Raw genomic sequence first — 9,441 nt, 5'->3', positions numbered from 1 at the left:
GTTGTAATATATTATTTTATAAAATATACACAATCTTAAATCTACCCCCAGAGTCATCCTTGTGTCTTCCCTCTGTACTCAAAAATGTGGTTGATCTAGTGACTGAAAAGACTATACCATGATTCCTTGTTTATTTTACTTGAGTTATTATATTATGCTACTTAGACCCAATAATTACTCAACATTCCTAGGAACCAGGTTTAATTGTAATAAAGAAAGTAGTATTTGGGTGTAATAAAACTTTAAAAAAACTCTAAAATTCTAATGTAGTTAAAACTGGGTGGAAATACTGCCTTAGTGGCACTTTTTTCGGTCCTCCAAAACTAGGGTCCTGGAAATGCGTTCCTGGGACTGCGGTTCTCCGGCTCAGTAGGTGGCGCTGTCACAAAAAACTAGGGTCCTAGAAGTGCGGCCCTAGAAGTGCGGTCCTACAACTGCGGTCCTGAAAGTGCGGCCTCCGGTATTGCAGACAGATAATATTGGCGTAAGCAGGAAAAAGCCACATGGATTCCGATATTCTCAGATCGGTTTCAGGCCTCATTCATATGTGGAAATAAATCAGATATGAATCGGATACGTGCAATTGCGCCTGCCGTAAGCGGTCAGATCGGATATTCCCCTGTAAATGCGGCTCCTATGTCATTGAAAAGTGAGCTTTTTTGAACATTTCGCGGTACGGACATACCTGTAAAAAATTAAACATCTCTAGTTGAGAAGCAGAGTATTAATTTTGTTCATTTGTGTTACATAAAAGGCTGTCTAACGCTGAAATGTGTTGCTTTTGAAATCACGCCGAGTGCTCGTTCTGTTGTCAGTGACGGCGGCTCGTGCTCAGACGAGCGCTTCAGTCCCGTTCGTTCCATTGAAACCACAAAATAAAATGCACACAAACATGTCCCTGCCTTTGATATACAATCACTGATGAACGCATTTGGTTTTAATTACTAAAAAAAACACAGACGATGGCATGCTTAACAATATCTACCACCTGAGTATTATTCCACTCGCAAGCTTTCAGCGGAGCTGCGTACACCACTGTCCTGAAGAATTTGTACTAGGATATACAATTATTTTGATGTATAGATGTAACTATTGCATTAAAAACGTTTCTATATGAATTCCATGTCAATAAATTAAACTAAATGTACTATTCAAATTGATTTGTGATGTCATATATGCTATTTTTGGCTTGTTTCACCAAGTGCAGTGTAAAATGCACACATCGGATACGGGCCACTTTTAAAAGAAATGTAAGCACGTCGTCCAAAAAATCGGATATAGTCACAAAATCGGAATTGGTCATCAAGACCTGCAGTGTAAATGCAGCCACTGACGACGTTGTGAGTTGGTAATGGGATGTGTAATGGAATTACGTGCATACGACGTCGTGGTTACGTTGCCTATTGGTAAATCACAAATTGGTAAATCACAAAATTACCAAAAATTACCAATACGTTATGTTCTGTTACGTCGTGTGTTAAATGCAGGTGTGTGAGTTGTTGTCATCTATTTTGGAGTGATTGCTATGTATTTTGATTATAAACTTGTTCTGTCAACCAGCGTCATTTTCGGGAAGATCATTCACCCCTTTATTCTACGAGTTTAAAAGAGCGTGAGCGCCGTTGACGCACGCAGACACGACGCTTTGAATTTGCGGTGTACTGTACAATGAATTACATCACGTCGGGAGATGACTAGCAAAATTGCTACAAAAGTAAAAGCAGAGAGGTTTGTATTCAAAGTTAAAAAGCAAACACACTAGAACATTTTGTTTAATGTTAATGTCCAAACCATACATATAGTTCTCAAAGCAAAGACATGTTTCTCAAAACTTTTAACACATTTCACCTGTTTGCACACACGTTCCAATTTGCTCAGTGTTTTCTGCAAAACTCTACACAAAAACATCATCATTTTGCACAGGTTTAACCATGTTCTCATTTAGAAAACTCAAACACACAATATAATTAACTCAAGCATCAAAAAATGAACACAAACAGTGCACATTTATCCATGTGTGAACATTCAGTAGCAAAACTGATGACACACAGGTCAGAATCTCAGGATGATATGCACGGGAGCACAAGTGATTATGTGTTTTGGAAAATGAATCATGGTAGTGGGAGACAAAGAGGAATAGGAGGAGAATAACTTTCATTATTCTATGTACAGTAAATAATGTAGCACATGTACACCCTCAAACTCATTACAGTACTGTTGAAATGATTTGCAGCCAAGTAGTCCTTACATCTACTCTATTTTTGCAGAACTGAGAGTTGTCTGTCTAGGGGAGGCAGAGAAGTCTTTTCTCAGAAGACTAAGAAACCGCTATAACAAATAAGAATACTTCCAATACTGTAATGCAATTTGGCTGAGGATGCTGAATGAATGAATGAATGAATGAATGAATGAATGAATTTATTTATTTATTACAGTTTTTTCCAACTGCTTACACACAAAATATTTTCATGTCACACGATTTCTGAAACCTCTCACACAAAGTGCAAAACTACACACCAAATCTCCAAAACCATAAGCTATTTCTCAGCCTTTGACTCAGTTTTCAATTGCATAAAACACTTTTTTTCAAAACACTACACACAATTCTCTACCTAAAACACAAAAATCTAACAGGAAGTGACTTGCTTTCCTTTTCCAAACACAAACAATCAAAATGCTACACTTATTCACCAGGTCACACACACACACTCCTCACATGTGCAAACACTACTTGCTTAACTGATCACTAACCAATCACTGCTTCACTGCCATCTCTGATGAGATTAGGGCAACACTTGTTGATCATGTGACCAACCACAGTTTGACCTTGAGAGAGGCTAGACTGAGAGTCCAGCCCAACTTGAGTCGATTTACAGTGGCGTCCATAATTAGAACCTTCATAAATGAGAACAGGTATGCAACTATCTAATGACTATTTTAGCATTACAGTAATGTACAGTAAAATACGTATGACTGCATAGTATTGCATAAACATTTGTAACTCTAAGCCATCCATTTACTGCACTGCATTGAATGAATAAGGTTGGTTATCATGCTGTACTACATTTTTTTGTAAATTGGTAGTTTTCACCGGGCTGTTCTGGTCCAAAACTGGTTTGCCACCCATCCACAATTTGTAGTTTTGTACCTACCCCCATATTCACCTTTTCTAAATCCCATAGAGGAATTCTTCTCAGCCTGGCGCTGGAAAGTGTATGATCGCCAACCCTATGCCCGCACGGCACTTCTCCAGGCAATGGAGGACACATGTGGGGACATAGAGGTTGCCTCTGTCCATGCTAGGAGATACTTCCCTCGATGTTTGGCAAGAGAAAACGTATCTTGTGATGTGGACAAAGTATTGTGGCAGACCCAGCCCGGAGAAGAGATGAAGCATAGCTTCCCCCCGGGACCCCACACACACAATTGTGTTCTTTATTGTATTCTAAAGAATATACTTTTGGTTTACATATGTTTATGGTTTTGTTGTATGCTACTGTATGCAACAGTAATGTTTGGCCTAATAAATATTTTCTGTTTCTACATTGCATTGGTGTTTACAGTGTACTTGTTACCCCTCTCAGCAGATTACTTTCACTGTAGAACATTGCATTGAAATGTAGATATAAGCCTATGAAAGACCAAAGAGCTTTAGATTTAGAACAACCGTGTTTACATGGTATATCCAAACATTTACTATTATGAAAGAAGTGTTTGCCATTTGATGCAAATGCTTCATTCTGACATGTGTTTATGGCATTTTGAATGCAGTGTTACATTTTGAAGGAGATGTGAGGCATTTTGCATTTTGTGTGTGCAGTTTTGGGAATTGTGTGTAGAGTTTTGAAAAAAGGTGACATTGTTTTGAAAACGTGTGTAAGCAGTTGAAAAAAACTGTAATTCACAGTAACTGACAGTATAGTCCAGTGTGTGTTTACTGTATATTCAGTTGTTTGATCTTTGAACTTTTCTCTTCGTGCTTTTCATCTACTGTAAGATATCTTTACAGTCGTGTAATGAAAGTAAACTTTTCTTAAAGTTAATTGCTGAATTTTACTGTATCTGCACCTCTTTATTTATGCTGTATACTGTAACAGACATTGACTAGCAAAAGGATTCCTATTTCCCAAAAGGAGGTTTTTGTAACTGTGTTTTGAATTGATCTCACTAGTGTTCTCTAGACAGCAACGTAGTCTGAGTATTTGACAGGTTTGTGTATCATCTGAGGCCAAAGTTTGACTCTGACAAAAGAGAATATGTTTTTGACTAAACTATTTGATTTTGATCTGGAAGTTTGAAGTTTGCACAAGTTGGTGAGTAATTTTGAGATTGTGTTTATAGTTGTTAGAAAATGGTGAATTGTTTCATGAATTGTGTGTTAGCAATCGAGAAAAACTGTAATATGTACATACAATATATGAGTTTGGACCCATTACTATTTTTAATGTTTTTGAAATAAATTTCTTATGCTCATCAATCTGCATTTATTTGATCAAAAATACAGAAAAATAATATTCAGCAAGGATGTGTTAAATAGATAAAAAGTGATAGTAAAAACATATATTGTTATAAAAGATTTATATTGTTGTATCTTTCATTTCATGTTAGAAATATTAAGCAGTGTTTCTAACATTGATAATACATCAGCATTTTATAATGATTTCTGTAGGATCTTGTGACACTGAAGACTGGAGTAATAGCTGATGAAAATTCAGCTTTGCATCACAAAAATATATTTTAAAGTATAGTAAAATAGAAAACCATTATTTTAAATTGTATAATAATTCACAATATTATTGTTTGTTTTTTTTTGTTTTTTTCTGTATTTTTGATCAAATAAATCCAGGCTAAGAATAAGAGACTTGTTTCAAAAACATTAAAATAGTAATGTGTCCAAACTTTTGTACTGTATAAGTAAAAATATATAAAATTTTAAATTAAATATTGTAAAAAAATGTTAGGAATCATATTTGTTTCAAGTGCTTTTTATTGGGGGTGGGGGTGCCTCCAACATGATTTTTGCTTAGGGCCTCCTAATGTCTAGAACTGCCCCTGAGTAAAGGTATTTGAATTGAATTATAAGCAGTCAAGAAGAGGCCTAAAGTCATGACTACTACATATGCATATCTATTGTCTGCAGATCTGCCTAAAAAGAACCGTAGTCAACTGTTTTGCCATGCTCATATACAACCTCCCATTCCATAAAATGTGTTTCTTAGTAATGAAAGCTGGACCCATGAACAAACAGTTTCATGCCATTTGGGAGTGGCTCAGTGTCTAAAGAGCTCTTTGTGTAATGATTGCATAGTTATGCACTGTTCCATCATTCAGTTAGACTGCCCCTTTAAGTTTCACTCTGCTCCTGTCTATAGGAAACAGAGCTAGGTTTGAAAGTTTTGGCTTACTAAATTTAGCTTGTGTGGCTAGAAGCTTTGTAGTGTCTGCATTAGGGGGAAGGGACCTCCTGCAGTATTGGGGGTGGTGCTCTCGGCACCTGGTTTAAGAGATATGCATTATAAACCACAAATTTTTTTTCTGATTAATTGATTATAATTTTTTCTTAATTTTATGCTTTATGCAGACACACTCTTCCAGTTTAAATCTGTATTACAGTTTTTCTCGATTGCTAACACACAATTCATGAAACAATTCACCATTTTCTCACAACTATAAACACAATCTCAAAATTACTCACCAACTTGTGCAAACTTCAAGCTTCCAGATCAAAATCAAATAGTTTAGTCAAAAACATATTCTCTTTTGTCAGACTCAAACTTTGGCCTCAGATGATACACAAACCTGTCAAATACTCAGACTACGTTCCTGTCTAGAGAACACTAGTGAGATCAATTCAAAACACTGTTATAAAAACCTCCTTTTGGGAAATAGTAATCCTTTTGTCAATGTCTGTTACAGTATACAGCATAAATAAAGAGGTGCAGATACAGTAAAATTCAGCAATAAACTTTAAGAAAAGTTTACTTTCATTACACGACTGTAAAGATATCTTACAATAGATGAAAAGCACTAGAAGAGAAAAGTTCAAAGACAAAACAACTGAATATACAGTAAACACACACTGGACTATACTGTCAGTTACTGTGAATAAATAAATAAATAAAATCATTAATTCATTCATTCATTCAGCATCCTCAGCCAAATTGCATTACAGTATCCTTATTTGTTATAGCGGTTTCTTAGTCTTCTGAGAAAAGACTTCTCTGCCTCCCCTAGACAGACAACTCTCAGTTCTGCAAAAATAGAGTAGATGTAAGGACTACTTGGCTACGAATCATTTCAACAGTAATGAGTTTGAGGGTGTACAACATGTGCTACATTATTTACTGTACATAGAATAATGAAAGTTCTCTCATCTGAAGTACTGCTGCTATGTACTGTAATTATATTGTATGTGTCAGTAGTATTGAAACCTTGTAGATGAGCCTGTAGGCCATCTTCCCTCACGGTCAGTCCATGCAGAAGAACGTGGTCAACTATAGTGCTTTGTATTTCATCAGGAACAAACGACCTTTGACCTCATCCTCTTAATTTTTTATTTTCTCCTCCTATTCTTCTTTGTCTCCCACTACCATGATTCATTTTCCAAAACACATAATCACTTGTGCTCCCGTGCATATCATCCTGAGATTCTGACCCGTGTGTCATCAGTTTTGCTACTGAATGTTCACACATGGATAAACATGTGCTGTTTGAGTTAATTTTTTGATGCTTGAGTTAATTACATTGTGTGTTTGTGTTTTCTGAAAGAGAACATGATTAAACCTGTGCAAAATGCTGCCGTTTTTGTGTAGAGTTTTGCAGAAAACACTGAGCAAATTGGAACGTGTGTGCAAACAGGTGCAATGTGTTAAATGGTTTTGAGAAACATGTCTGTTTTGAGAACTATATGAATGGTTTGGAAAATTGGGCCAAATGAATCAGTTATAGTGTGTTAGCAATCGAGAAAAACTGTAATACAATTAGTGAAATGTGCTCATTTATTTTAAGTTGATTGTCAAAAGTCTGTGATTTTGAGTGAGACCTGTTTGTATTTGACTTTGTGTTATATTGTACATTTAAAAGACTGTATACAGCCAAACAGCTCAAGTAGGAAGATACTTGATAAATACTGGAAAATACTGCACAAGCACTAGCAAAGCTACTGCTCATTGAACAAAGCTTAATGCCTTAGAGGAGTAGTATCCATAACCATAAGCTCTACTCTTCTGCCCAATGGTAACGATTGCACTGCACAATGGAAACTTCAACATAACAGAAACTCTTTCAAATGTCAAACATAACTGAACATTAGACATTAATAGGTGTTTCCCTTCACTCAAAAACACATAAAATAGCATTTCATTTCAAAATTTACTCTCCATGCAGCCATATGCAAAGTATGCTGGGAACTAACAATCACCTCTAAAATAAAATTACAAAATTGAACTAACTCTCTTAAAATAAATAGGTAGCCTCCTTTCCATAATTTGTTTTAGTTTAATCAGTTCCTCAATTCAAGCCTCAAAACTGCTTAAGTTTCCTTTAAAAAAAAATTAGGAAAACACATCTCTTGGTTTTATTAGAAAAATGTCCTCAGTATTTAACACTGAACCACAATTTCTTTAATGAAATATACAGACTATTTTTAATTATCACCTTAATTTTTTTAATGAAAATTACAAGACCCATGATTCATTTTTTACAGTGCACTGACACTGCTATTGAACTAAACAGAATCAACATTAAACTAATTTAAGATAAATAATGATAACTGTCTTCTGCAAAGCTGCTTAACAGATGAAACTGAAGTAATTTCATAATTGATCAAACTGATGAAACAACAACATCAACAACGTTTCACTAATGTCATTGCAGATTGTGATGTTCACTATAATTTCTTCTGTTTCTCAGAAATGCTCTGATTGGTCATGCTGATGAATGCAGTCATTGAACTGCAGGGTTGCCAGATCTGTTTAACAAAACCAGCCCAATGGCCAACAAAAACTATCCCCAAAACTATCCTAAATATACCACAATTCACAATATGCCAATCCCATACTTAAAATGCATATTTTAATTGATAATCACTCTATGGTACTTATCATAAACACAGTCTGTTTTCCAAAAGGAGCTTACATGAGCTCAAAGGCTCCCAACCAGTGTCTCTCCCTCACAAAAATCTCCTTACTCTGTCATTATCCAGCACAGTTATATCATTGGTAAAATATACCTGAACAGTTTAAGCAACAGTTTGGCATAGCCCAATATTAGACTTGGTAACTCTGTTGATCTGAGATGATGTCTGGAATGTTGAAATCAGCAATAAAAAGTGTTGTAGAAAAGAAAGCCCTTTTAATATCATGTGATCTATCTCTTGACATGCATTATAATGATTTTTCATGCACAGAATCACACTGAGATGCACAATTCATGCATTTCTTCTTCTGTCTGGGTAAGTGAATGTTTTGATCATTTAATTATTTTTTGTCATAATTTTATAAAACCCACAGTTTGTAAAATGTGTCCATGTCTACCGTAATAACTTGCTGTGGTTTTGCATTAAATTGCTTCAAAAACAGATAAATGTGGTCACTACACTTATGATAGTATATTGTGAAACATTACAATAGTAGTTAAATAAAAGATAAAGTTAACAGTTAAAGAAGTTGCAATAAAATTAAGATACATTAAGATATTATATAATGTGTTACACTGAGATTATAAAAATCTTTTCCAACAGTATGTCTATACTATCGCTTTTTATCAAATTAACACACCCTTGCTGAATAAAAAGTATTATGTTCTTAAAAAATAAATAAATGACCCCAAACTTTTGAACAGTAATGTATATTGTTACAAAAGATTTCTATTGTAAATAAATGTTTTTTTTTTTTGTTTTGTTTTTTTTATTTATTCATCAAATAATCCTGAAAAGAAGTGTCACAGGTTCCAAAAAATATTAAGCAGCACAAATGTTTTCAACATTGATAATAAATCAGCTTATTAGAATGATTTCTGCGGGATCATATGACACTGAAAACTGGAGTAAAAGCTTAATGAAAATTCAGATTTGCATCACAGTAATAAATTATATTATATAAATTATATTTCAAAGTATATATACTTTGAAATATAATTTATATAATATATATACAAAGCATATATACTTTGATACTTTTAAATATAATTTATGTGATTTATGTGTATGTATATATATATATATATATATATATATATATATATATATATATAATTATGACTTGACTTATCACTTTTAACATTACATTAAAGCCTCTATATGAAAACTAAAATCGTTTTTAAGTGGCACAAAAAAAGGTCGGTTAAAAGTGTGTGGGTACATGGTATTTCCTACATTATGGGAACCAAATGTTTTTTTGGTCCCCATGAAGGAACAAGCTTATAAATAATAATAAAAAAAGA

Source organism: Onychostoma macrolepis, chromosome 04 (assembly GCF_012432095.1).
Source record: "Onychostoma macrolepis isolate SWU-2019 chromosome 04, ASM1243209v1, whole genome shotgun sequence".
Classification (NCBI taxonomy): domain Eukaryota; kingdom Metazoa; phylum Chordata; class Actinopteri; order Cypriniformes; family Cyprinidae; genus Onychostoma; species Onychostoma macrolepis.
The sequence above is the reverse complement of the archived record's forward strand: the minus strand, read 5'-3'. Positions refer to the sequence as shown.